Genomic DNA, 11,824 nt, shown 5'->3' on the forward strand with positions numbered 1-11,824 from the left:
GCCTATGTGTGGGAGGGTGCGAGAGGGGGAATAGAGAAGGCTACCGTACCGGTAGAAAGAGTGGCACAAAGTGGGAGTTAGGCGAGCGGGGGCGAGAGAGGAAGAGAGTAAGAGAGACTCATGTACTCTAACCCTGAAAATATACCTCGTCATATAATGTATTCCTAGGTAAGTATATATCTCTTTAAGTTTTCTGCTTTAGTAGAGATTTAAGGAAATTTAAAGACAAAATCCGTCTTACGTTGTTCTTTATTAGAGATTATTTTTTTATAAATAGATAGAATATAATATTTTTTTGTATAATTCAAATATTTAATTTTTTTTTAGTAAATTTTATATTTTTTTAATTTAAAAATTATGTAAAGGAGGATTTTTTTCGAGAGGGTTTAGAAAAGTCATCAAATGTCTCTTTTAGAGATAAGGTCATTGGTGCAGAAAAGTCTAAGACTTTTGCATTAGTAGGGTCTTTATCTAGCGATGGTATCGCGACGGTGACAGGTAAGCAGGGTGATTCTCGTCCACTAAGTGTCAGTTTTACCAAGGAGGCAAAGAGTTGTCTAGCTGAACCTTATAAGAAAGTCATCGTGATCAAGGTGCTGGATAAGCATTATGGTTACACGGCTCTTATGCATAAGTTTCGGATAGTATGGCGCATCAAAGAAGGGTTTGATTTGTTGGATGTGGGGTTTGGGTATTTTTTGGTTAAATTTGATATGGCTGCGGACCGTGAGAAAGTCATTCTTGGTGGTCCGTGGTTGATAGACGGTCACTATGTTACAGTAAAGCCATGGGACATGGATTTTAGGCCATGCAAAAAATCCTTCGGATCAACGCTAGTATGAATTCGAGTCTCGGAACTTCCAATTTGGTGTTACCAGGAACAAGCAATGTTGCGAATTGCTTCTGCAATAGGGGTTCTGGTGAAAGTAGACTTGGCCACTAAGCTTGCAGAAAGAGAAAAATATGCCCGAGATTGTGTTTAAATTAATCTTGGATTGCCTGTAATCAAACATATTATAGTGGAGGGTATGACTCATGAAGTGGAGTACGAGAGTTTACAGCTGATTTGTTCTACTTGTGCACGGTATGGGTATGATAAATCATTGTGCAGGGAGAAGGAGTCCCTTGAAGGAAACGGTGATTCTTTTGGTGATGATGAAAAAAATAATGAAGTCCCGACACTAGTGCCACACAACAATCTTGAGATTCAAAAAGAGGCTGAATTGGAAGCTGGCGATTTGGGTGAGAATTCTCGTAATTCAGGTGAGAAATTAGGAGTTGTTAAAGAGAAGGATGCGGTTACGGAATTATTGGGTCCTTACGTACCTAATGGTCATGTTAATGAGGCATGCATAAATGATGGAGACGGCTGGCAACATGTGCTGCGTAAGGAAAAATTCACAATGGCCATCAGGTTTGAAGGACCAAGATGAAAAGCAGCACAAGTATGGTTCGAGAAGGGTTCCAAGGCCCAATTTGCATGGTGATGGAGGCAAATCAATTGGCATTAGGATGGGGAAGCGAGAAAAACATGAAATTGCGCCATCTCCATCGTGTATAACTCCTGCACGTCGTGAAATTTCTCTAGAGAAGCGTCTGCGGCCTTCCTCCCTGCAGAACTCGCCAGTTGATAAAAATGGTGGCGTAACAGAGGAAACCTTAGTAGATGGAAGCATGGCAGGTGCAGCATTAGGGGGTTCGAAGGTTGCAATTATTGAGGATCAGAGTGTGTCAGTACCGCAGGACAAACCACCTATTGAGGTTGGTGATTCTATTTAGAGTTTATGTTCTTATTTATTCTATCCCTATTATTTATGGATAGTTTAAATATGATTGTTTAGAATATTAGGGGAGCTTCTAATAAGTTAGCTCGAGTGCATTGTAAAGAACTTCTTAGAAAATTTAGACCTGTTTTTTTATTGTGGTTGGGACTCACTCCCATTTTCAGCATTTAAAATTGTTTTGGGAAAGGTTGGGGTATCACTCTGTTGGTATAGTGGAAGCAGAGGGGCATAAGGGGGGTATTTTGTTTCTATCCTCTATGAAGGGTATTTGTTGTAAGTTCATTGATGCTTTTGATCAAGGTGTTACTGTTGAGGTTCAATCTGATAATTTAGTTTGGAGGTGTAGTGGTATTTATGGTAGTCCTCAATTTAATAAAAGGATTCTCCTTTGGGATTATCTTGTTACACAATCCATGGTATTTCAAGGACCTTGGATTGTTCTTGGTGATTTTAATGAAGTCAAATTTTCTCATGAATCTAAGGGCTGTCAATTTTCTCATCAAAGAGCAGACATGTTTGCTACTTCATTAGGAGATAGTGGTTTGTTTGATCTGAAGACTATTGGGAGACAGTTTTCTTGGTACAGGAGGGTGAAAAATTATGTTGACGTGGCAAAAAAGCTTGACCGAGTCTGTATAGATAGTAGTTGGTTATCTATCTTTCCAGAGGCTTAATGCAGAAGTTTTAAATAGGCTTCAGTCTGATCATTGCCCTATTCTGGTGCGTTGTAAAGGTCGTCCTCAGCCTAAAGGGAATCGACCTTTCCGTTTTGTTGCTGCTTGGGCTACTCATCCAGGGTATAGGGATATTGTGAATCAGTCATGGTGGTCTGGTAATAGAGGGATTCATGGCAAGCTTTCGAAAGTACAGAAGAATTCACTAGAATTTAACTCGAAGGTATTTGGTAACATTTTTGTTAAGAAATGTGAATTAGAGCAGCAGATTAATTATTTACAAAAGCATTTGGAAGTGGTGGATAGCATTTATTTGCGTCAAAAAGAGCAACAATTGCTTGATGATTATAATAATACTCTAGTGCAAGAAGAGCTCCTATGGTTCCAAAAGTCCAGAGAGCAGTGGGTAAGGTTCGGGGATAGGAATACAAAATTCTTTCATATTCAAACTCTTGTGCGAAGGAAGCATAATAAAATTCATGGCCTTTTTCTCAAGGATGGAGTGTAGGAAACTGATTCAGAGGTTCTGAGTCAAGAAGCAGAGTCTTTCTATAAAAGCTTATTCTGTCATTTAGATGATGTTGATTTGGGTTGCCTTGGTGATGTGCCTCTTCCTTCTCTGAATGAGGAAGCTTGCAATAATCTTACGGCACCAGTTACTATAGAGGAAGTCAGAACAGCTGTTTTTCACATGAACTCCTTTAAAGCTCCGGGTCCTGATGGGTTTCAAGCTTTCTTCTTCAAAGATTATCGGGAGATCATTGGTCTTGATGTTTGGAAGATGGTGAAGCAGGCATTCTCTGGTGTTACTCTTGATCCGAGAATGATGGAGACTTTATTGGTTCTTATTCCAAAGATTGAATCACCGGTATCTATGAAAGATTTTAGGCCAATTAGTCTTTGTAATGTAGTTTACAAGATCATCACGAAGGTCCTTGTTAATAGGCTCCGTCCTCATCTTGCAGAGATTGTTGGCCCGCTTCAAGGAGGATTTATTCCGGGACGAGGAACTCCTGACAACATCATTATTGCTCAAGAAGTCCTCAACTTTATGAATAAGACTAAATCATAGAAAGGCACACTGGCGTTTAAGATTGATCTAGAGAAAGCTTATGACAGAGTTGACTGGAGGTTTTTAGCTCATACCCTTAAGAGCTTTGGTTTTCCTATTCCTACAATTAATTTGATTATGATTTGTGTCACTGCTTCCTCCTTATCTATTCTTTGGAATGGGAATCGTCTGAATGGCTTTACTTCTAGCCGGGTTCTTAGACAAGGAGACCCTATGTCTCCCTATCTTTTTGTGTTGTGTATGGAGCGATTGGCATGCTTTATTAGTCATCAGGTTGATTTGGGCTTGTAGGAGCCGGTTGCTGTTTCTAGAGGGGGACCAAGGATATCCTACTTAATGTTTGTGGATGACTTGCTTCTATTCTGTAAAGATACAAAGAGACAAGTGCAAAATGTGATGTTGGTTTTAGAGAATTTTTGCAAAGCATCTGGGATGAAGATTAATGTGGAGAAGTCTAAAGCGCTTTGCTCCAAGAATGTCTCTATCAAATTTGTCTAGGACTTGGGCAAGTATCTTGGGGTTACCCTTAGCCATTCTAGGGTGACCCGTTCAGCTTTCAATGGTGTCCTGGATAAGATTCGAAGTAGACTAGCAAGCTGGAAAAGGAGTTTACTCAATCGGGCTGGTAGACTCTGCTTGGTTAATTCTGTTGCAGTCGCTATTCCCATGTACCAGATGCAGGTCTCTATTTTTTCCAAAGGAATCATTAGTAAATTAGAGTCTATGATGAGGAATTTTCTTTGGAAAGGACAAGTTGATAGAAGAGGATTGAATCTTGTTAGTTGGAAGGTACTGGTTACTCCAAAAAAATATGGAGGGTTGGGGATTAGAGATCCTTATTGTGTGAATACTGCTTTTCTTGGGAAGCTAATTTAGACTTTTTTCTAGCAGCCAAACAAGTTATAGGTCCAATTGTTGGATGTCAAATACCGATCATCTCTATATAATTGTTTTAGTTGTCCTAAAAATAAGGGCTCTCCCATTTGAAGGAGTCTCTTCAAGGCTTGGAAAGTGTTGAAGGATGGGTTTGCTTGGTGTATTGGGGATTTGAACCAGAATTTTTGGTTTTCTAGCTAGAGGAGAGAAGAACGGTTATCTAACGACATGGATTATGTTCACATTTCTAATTCGAATATCTGGATACAGGATATTTGGTCGGTTGGTTGGTGGCATTTGGATACTCTTTATTCTCCTTTATCTCAAAATCTGAAAGGTAATATTCTCTCTTACAATCCAAATGTGCAAGCAGGTTCGGAAGTGGGTTGGTATTGGTTTGGGTCTGCTGCAAAAGTCTATGACTCACACAGTGGTTACTTGTGGTTGTGTAAGAAGCTTTTTGGTTGGGAGGAGCGGGAGAATTAGCTTTGGCTTTGGCGTCAGCTTGTTCCGGAAAAGCATAAGTTTTTGGCTTGGTTGTGTCTTAAGGAGGCTCTTCCTACTATAAGTTTTCGCTTTAGAAGAGGGATGTCGTCATCGGATAGGTGCCCAAGATGTCTTTCTAACCAGGAATCAGTTTTACATTGTATTCGGGATTGCCCAAAAGCTCAGCTTGTATGGCACAGGTTGGATATTTTCTGTCATCGTTTGGATTTGAAGAACTGGTTCTTGTATCATAGCAGAGAGCATCTGTTCAAGTTCTTTTTGGGACTTTGGTGGATATGGCGAGCAAGGAATAATGACATCTTTAATCCTCATGAAACTTGGCCTCCGAAAAAAGTGATTTGTCTGGTATTAACTTCAGAAAAGGAGCTTAGGAATATTTTTGAATTATAACGTATGTCCATTTCCTCTACTCTAAATGGTTTTTGGAATCCTCCATCCATTGGCACTTTCAAGATTAATTGTGATGCTAGTTATCTTGGTTCGGGTGATAGTGTTGGTTTTGCTTGTGTTATTAGAGATTGTAATGGGAGTTGACAAATGGGGTGTTTGGGAATGATTGAGAATAATAGTATTCTTCAAGGGAAATTATTTTCTATTTGGAGAGGATATCTCTTAGCTTGGGATGTGGGTCAACGAGATGTTATTTGTGAGACGGATTGTGTGGAAGCATTTAATCTTGTTACTAATCACCAAGATGGTTTTGGGTTTATTAATCCATTGGTACTCAAAATAAGAGATATCATGCATTGGAATTGACGTGTTTACTTTCGTTTGATTATGAGAGATGCAAACACAGTGGCAGATACTATGACAAAGATGGCGATGAAGTTACAACTTTCTCATGTGGAGCTTCCTTCACCTTGGGAGGAGTTTCAGAGTAGTCTTAAAAAGGATTGTCCCTCTATTTAAGAAGATCATTTATTTAGTTTTTCTTTTTTTAGTTTATTTCAGTCACCAAAAATACTGCTCGATATATAACGCATGAACTTTGGACTTAACCTGCACACAAACGAAGATTAAACTTACTATTTTTATGTATTCGTGTCAAAATTTATAAATAATTAAAATGTACAAATATTCTTGCACATAGCAGAGCAGTCGATATTTAGAGATCAACTATAATGTATATACATAAAAAAAAATCATTAGTCAATTATTTATATAGAGTATAATATAAAATAAATATTTAACATGTTTAAAACAATACGTGTAAATATATAGATAAACATTTAATATATGTTGGTACATGTTTCGGACCCGATTTTCTGGTCCTTTCTCATAACGGTTACCAAATTCGGCAATTTTAAAATTGGGTCATCCACAAGATCGAAAGACAGATCAATAACTTTTTGAATTCAAATACTTCCCTTATCTTAATGAGATAAGATAAGATGATGACGACCTAAACCGGCCCTACAGTCTCTAACTAACATTTGAATTCAAATACCTCCCATATATTAGTCAGATAAGACAAGATGAGATAACTACCACCAGTTAAATAAAGGAGAGCTCTTAGGTACGTCACTCATTCCACACATCTTATACCTCTCAGATTCATTCTGATTTGGGCATTGGAGTGTCTTTGCAGGTATCACCCCGCCGTTCCAAGAAGACGATCCGGCAATCGCCTCGACTCACAAGTCCCCGATCCATCTCGTTACTCGTACCAGAGACTTCTAGCACATTAGCGCTGTCTGTGGATACTGCCAAGTCGTGGCGGCATGACAGCGAACCTCGAGGAGAAATCCTCAAGCCACCACCACAACTCAAACTCGCGAAGCCCAACACCCGACTTTCCGGATAGCCTTTTTCCCACCCACGAGAGGACAACCAGCACCATGCACCGCATGCCAACCCCGGATCGGTGGAAACCAAAAGAGAACGATCGTAAACCCGACAAAATCTGAGCATCCGATGGCCTAGGAGAAAAAGCAATCCAGATAATCTAAGAACTGTGCCTCAGAGTGCAAAACCTCGAAGGCCAAGTAACGTCCAAAGAGCGATATCACCCAGAACACTTGAGCCAAGCAACCTCCAGGACCCGATCGCATTGCAAAACCAGGAACAACAAGTCACCTAAACAACGACGCGACAAACGACGTGATCGCAATGTTTCTAGCAATCCGGAGCGCCGACACTACAAGGACGACCGAAGGCACCGCCAGGAGGCCAAGCGAGCACAAAGTGAGCAGATGATAATGGGAGCTACCCCATTCACCGAGAAAATCCTGAAAGCCAACCTCCTGAAAGGTTTTGACAAACCCACCGACATAAAGTATGATAGCACCAAGGATCCCCAGGAACACCTAACGGCCTTCGAGGCCAGGATGAACTTGGAAGGAGCCGCCGATGCGGTCCGATGCTCCGGTAACCTTGGCCGGCCCCACGATCAAATGGTTCAACGCCCTTCCAAACGGCTTCATAGTCAGTTTCAACAACGTCTCCAAGAAGTTTATGGCCCAGTTCACCACCAGGATCACCAAAGCAAAGCACCCGATCAGCTTACTCGAAATCACCCAAAGACAAGACGAATCACCGAGAAAATACCTCAACAATGAGTGCCTAACGGTCGACGGACTCATGGACTCGGTCGCCAATCTTTGTTTGACCAATGGCCTCATGAATGAAGACTTCCGAAAATACCTTACCACCAAGCCAGTCTGGACCATGCACGAAATCCAAAACGTAAGGGAATACATAAACAACGAAGAGGTAAGTCAAGTCATGGCCGCCAATAAATAACAGCACGATAACACAGCACCTCGTAGTAACCCACCACCGAAAGATACCCTAAAGGAACACCCCAGACCCGTTGCCCCCAACTGACCACCCAGGGTAGGAAAGTCACGAACAACACCTCCCTACCCACTCCCATCATAGAAATCTACCACCAAATAGCAAAACGAGGTATCCTTCTGAAGGTGCGACAACTGAAGGAACGTACAGGCGGCAACAAGAGTCTATACTATGATTACCACCGAGGATACGAACATAAAACCCAAGATTGCTTCGAGCTAAAAGACGCCCTCGAACAAGCCATCTATGACGGCAAACTCCCCGAATTCGCCAAAATCATCCGAGAGCCTAGGAGAACTGAAAGAGAAAGATCACCAAAACGCGAAGGACGTAACCTGAGGACGATACGACAGGCACCCTAAGAAAGTCCGAAAACTGACTTCACCAAAATCGTAAACGTCATCACTGGAAAGGACACGTTGGAAAAGTCAAAACCAGCACTAAAAAAGGATTTTAAAGTCCTAGCTGTAAGAAACCAAGTACCAATCTCCTCGGTTTCAGCGGCGACCATATTTTCCCTCGACGACTGCCAACACGGCACCTTGGCAGAAGACGCCCCATTTGTTATCTCGACAAAGGTCGGAACCGAACTTGTGAAAAGAATACTGGTCGACACTGGAGCTGATTCCAACATCCTCTTCAGAGGAATCTTCGACAAGCTGGGTCTCCGAAACGAAAATCTATAAACCCACCGCAACTGGGTGACCCAACTCGGAGACAACTTCCTCAAATCGGACAGTTTCATAGTGTTACCACTAACCATCGGAACTGGTACCAGAGGAAGACCATCCTCTCCGAGTTCGTGGTTCTTAAGGACTCCACTGCCTACAACAACATCATCGGAAGAAAGATGACCAACGACCTATCCTAATCATGAAGTTTCAGGCTGATAATGGCACCATCGAAATGATACACGGAGACCAGAAAGTCACGGTAGAGTGCCATAACACCAGCTTGGCCCTCCGCAAGTGATCACGAGACACGGCAGGCATCTTTCTCACTGACCTTGATGCACACCAAGACCCCAGTCCGTGCAAAACCGTGGGAGGAAACGACGAAGAAGCAGAGCGGGACCTCGCAGACGAGGTCAAGAGCATAGCACACCTATGGGATCTAACCCTAAAATAGAGAATAAGCCTAAGGTACAATCACAGCACGGTACGACGAGGCTTCGGACCAGGAGACCTCATCTTACAACAAAATGACATCGGTCTCCCCACTCCCGGAGAAGGGAAGCTCACGCCCAACTGGGAGGGTCCCTACCGAATCAAGACGGTAAATGGAAAAGGAGACTACAAGCTCAAAAGACTATACGGAACCGAGCTCCCGAGATCCTGGAATGCCATTAACTTACAACGCTACTATACGTAGAAATATCCTTCCAAAGAAACAAGATCAAGGCCGTTTAGGACTATCTCTTTACCCTGTATTTTTTGCTTTTTTTTACTTTAATTTATTGTTTAAATTGTTTAATCGTATAGACGGCACAAACTAAACGCGGATGCCCCCGGGGATCGATCACCCCAAAGCCAACAAGACAGATATCCAAATAAGTAAATAGCTATCCGAGAATCGATCACCCCGACGCCAAGAAAATAGATATCCAAATAACAAAAAACGGCGATCCAGGGATCGATCACCCCAAGGCCAACAAAATGAATATCCAAATAAGTAAACAGCTACCCGGGGATCGATCACCCCAAGACCAACAAAATGGATATCCAAATAAGTAAACAAAATGGATATCCAAATAAGTAAACGGCTACCCAGGGATCGATCACCCCGAGACCAACAAAACGAATATCCAAATAACAAAACGGATATCCAAATAAGTAAATGACTACCCAGGAATCGATCACCCCGAGGCCAACCGAACGGATATCCAAATAACAAATCGGATATCTAAGTAACAAAAAACAGTGGCCTGAGGATCGATCACCCTGAGGCCAATAGAACGGATATCCAAACAACAAAACGGATATCCAAATAACAAAAAATAGTGACCAGGGAATCAATCACCTGCGAAACCAACAAAGCAGATATCTAAATAAGTTAAACGGCTACCCCCAGAAACCGATCACCTCCGAGGTCAACAAAACAGATATTCAAATAAGCTAAATAAGCAAAGTATTGAAATCGCCCCACCAAGAGGCCTAAAATAAGTTCACAATAACAGCCCAAAAAGAGCACACAAAACAAGCATGAGTTGACGGTCCTCCAACTCGTAGAAAGCTGAACTCATCAACATCCCGCCAATCGGCACATGATGACGTCACACCGTTTCCAGACCCCTTACGGCATCCCGATAATAGAAAACCAAACTCATCAACAAAAGCGGCGTTAACGCCTAAGCTAATGACTTTCCAACTCGTGAAAAGCAGAACTCGCCAACATCCCGCCAATTGGCGCAGGATGACGTCACGTCCTTTCCAAACCCCTCACAATCTCCTGAACTACAGAGAACTGGGCTCCCCAACAACTCAACATTGAGACCAAGCAAGCATGCTCTCATGCTCTGGGGGCAACTGTTTCGGACCCGATCTCCGGATCCTTCATCGAAAGGTCACCAAACCCGGCAATCCCAAGATTGGGTTATCCTCACGGCCCAAAAATGGATCAATAACTTCTAATATCTTGACCCAACATTCGAATTCAAATACCTCCATTATCTTAGCCAGATAAGATAAGATAAGATGATGACGGCCCAAACCGGCCCTATAATCTCTAACCAACATTCGAATCCAAATACCTCCCTTATCTTAGCCAAATAAGATAAGATAAAATAACTAGCACCTGGTATATAAAGGGGAATCAGAGATCCCCTCAGGTACGTCACACATTCTACACACCTTATACCTCTCAGATCTATTTTGACTTAGACGTTGGAGTATCTTTGCAGGTACCACTCTCCACCGCTTCAAGAAGACGATCCGGTAACCGCCTCAATTCGTAAGTCTCCAATCTATCTCATTATCCGTGCCAAAAACTTCTAATATAATATATTTATAGCATTTTTGTTTAGCAATTAATCAATTGAGTGTATTATTTGATATAAGAAAAATTAATCAAGATACAATAATATGCATTATTATTCATGAATCATGATAGTGATTAGTGAGTAATGAGTATGGATGAAGATTAGGATAACAATGAAAAGTATTTAATTGTGAGAAGTTTGCATTTGAAATTTCAAATCTTCAATCATACTGGGTTTTATTATCTAGTGACTACATATATATTGTGCAAGTTTAATACATATTCAAATGAGGTTCTTTTTCATTTTTTATTTAATTATTTTATTTTTCCATGGACGTACATATCCAAATGAGGTTGTTTTCTAGTATATCTGTATTTGGATGATGATATATATAGATATGGTTAGCAATATTATACGAAGTTATCAGGTGGACATATTCCATTAAGATATACAATTTTAATACTAAAAATTGATTTAGTTGTTTTAATAGAATTTTGGAATAAATATCAATTATTTTTTATGAACCTCCGTATATTTTGACAATTTGAAATATTAAGCTATTGATGCCGCTAACTTGCTAAGTGCTGCTGCGTTGGCTGCGCGTTAAGTTGCCCTTAGTTATTGCTTAATAAAGTTGTTGGAAAATGACTACTTATAAAACAAAATCCCATGTTTGTTAAATGAATTTAATTTTTATTTATTGTTAATATTTTAGAATTATTAAGCACAAACTTTTGGATTTTTATCAAGAGTCAACAATTAATTTTTAATTTAGTTTATATCACCTTAAATTCATTTCATAACTTCTAATAAAAATTTTAAGAGTATTTAAGTCCCTAACATTTCAAAATCGTCTCAATTTTGTCTCGTCATTAATTTTATTAACAGATTCCTAACAGCAAAACAACATTAAGTCAATTTTAGAACGTTAAAGATTTAAATAGAATTATTTAAATGTTAGAGATAATTTTAAAATTTATCCATTAAAAATAAAAACGATATTTTATTCAAATTTTAAAATACTTGAATTACATCGTTTACGATAACAATACCATAATATGTCAACACTTTTTAACTAATAGAGACAAATATATTTATTAAAATATTAAATAAAATAATTTTTTTAATTTTAACATTA

The 11,824-nt window shown here is 40.1% G+C and overlaps 1 pseudogene; it reads left to right on the forward strand.

Annotated features, from left to right (window-relative positions):
* LOC107640106 overlaps window positions 1-5,832 on the forward strand; it is an 8,462-nt pseudogene extending 2,630 nt beyond the window's left edge.

This window comes from Arachis ipaensis, chromosome B05 (assembly GCF_000816755.2).
Source record: "Arachis ipaensis cultivar K30076 chromosome B05, Araip1.1, whole genome shotgun sequence".
Classification (NCBI taxonomy): domain Eukaryota; kingdom Viridiplantae; phylum Streptophyta; class Magnoliopsida; order Fabales; family Fabaceae; genus Arachis; species Arachis ipaensis.